The following is a 1,943-nucleotide window of genomic DNA, read 5'->3' as shown; positions in this document are numbered from 1 at the left end:
ATTTTATTCAGTTACCTTACTTCCCAAACAATGCCAGACTACATTGCTCTTGAAACAAATCTAAACAACAACAACAAAAAAAAGAAACAAATCTAAACATTGAAAATAAGATAACGCCCTTCTTGAACAGGTTCCTAGGCTCAAATAATCAGTTTTATATTTTTGATTTCAATTTCTTTCTTCCTTCTGACTTCTCAGTTTTTATAGGCTCCATGAAAATATATGTTAGTGTTTGTGCATATGTATTTTCCGTACATGGTGTTCTACTCTAAATATGTGTCTGGAATTTAATTTGTCCTATTTGTTGTTTTGCAACATTATAATAAATCCTTTCTTTCTAGCCCATAAAAAAAAAAAAAAAAGAAACTAGGAGAAAACTAAAGCCAAATCAAGTACAAGGAAAAAAATAACAAAGACTAGAGTGAACATTAATGGAAGAGAGAATAGAAAAACAATAGAGAAGGTCAGCAAAACCAAAAGGTGGTTCTTTGAAAAGATCGATAACATTGACGAACCTACCGGAAGACTGACAAAGGAAGAGAGAATTCAAATTAGTAAAATCAGGCTTAAAAGAGGGGACATCACTACCAATATTATAGAAATAAAAGGTATTATAAGGAAATATTATGAACAATGACCTGTCAACACATTAGATACCTCGGATGAAATTATTCCCTAGAAAGACGCCGACTCCCAAAATGGGGGAAATACTAGCAAACTGAATCCAGCAGCGTATGAATAAAAAAGATCATACACCATGACCAAGTGAGACTTATCCCAGGAAACCAAGGCTAGTTAAATAAAAAATAAAAAATAAACTAACATAATATGCTATACTAAGAGAAAAAGGGATAAAAATCATATCATCTCAATAGATACTTAAATTTTTGACAAAATCTAACAACATTTGTGATAAAAACTCTCAAAACTGGAATAGAAGGGAACTTTCTCAACCTGATCGGAAGTATCCAGAAATCTCCAGCGAATGGGAAACTTGGCAGGCAAAGATTGGATGCTTTCCTCCCGCCATCAAGAACAAGACAAGGATGTCTGCTCTCCTCGCTCCTTGTTAGCGGTGCCCCAAACGGTTACAACAGTAACATCAAAGATCACGGAGCACAGAGCATCATGACTAAGATAATAATAATGAAGAAGTTTGAAATGTTGCGCGAATTACCAAGCCGTGACACGGGGACACGAAGTGAGGGAACGCTTTTGCGGAAATGGGGCCGACAGACGTGCTCCATGCTGGCTTCCGACAAACCTTCCATTTGGGGAAAGTGCGGTGACACGCGGTGGTCTGTCACAGTCGTGTGTTCGGGGCCCAGGCTCCAGCAGGACAGGACAGTCTTTAGGACCACGGTCTCCTTCAGGACAAGGCCATGTTTTAGTGTTTGGGGTTCCCTTAGGACAAGTTCATGGCCTGAGGCCAGGGGTTCCCTAGGCACTCGTGGTTTAATGCGATCATCTCCCTCAGGAGAAGGGTGTGGCCGCAGCCTTATGGGCACCATCAGGGCAGGGCTGGGACTATAGGGCCATCAGGTGTCTTTCCAGAAGGCCATGATGTGGATCTTTGAGTTCCTTCAGGGCTGTCAATTCTCTCAGGACAGGGGCCAGGTGTCTGACACCCTAAGCTCCCCGGGGACACAAGCCCAGCTCTGTGTCACCCTCCGCACCGAGCAGGGTCCAGCCACCTGCTGCCCAGAGACGCCTCCCTGGCTTTGCCTGATTCCTAGAGGTTTGGGGCAAAGGAGGGGCCTCCTGGGCAGGTGGGGGCTGGGGACCTGCCAGAGACCAAAAGGAGCAGAGAGATCGGCGTCCTTCCCCAGTCTCTTCCCAAATCTGGATTGAGGACATGTGGTTCAAATCTCCCGCTGGGGTTTAGTGCTTAGCGCTTGGCGAGGATTTCTGTCAATCTTATATATTCCAAATAAATCTGCCTG

This window comes from Panthera onca, chromosome B3 (assembly GCF_046562875.1).
Source record: "Panthera onca isolate mPanOnc1 chromosome B3, mPanOnc1 haplotype 2, whole genome shotgun sequence".
In the NCBI taxonomy this organism is placed as follows: domain Eukaryota; kingdom Metazoa; phylum Chordata; class Mammalia; order Carnivora; family Felidae; genus Panthera; species Panthera onca.
Note: the sequence above shows the minus strand (reverse complement) of the source record.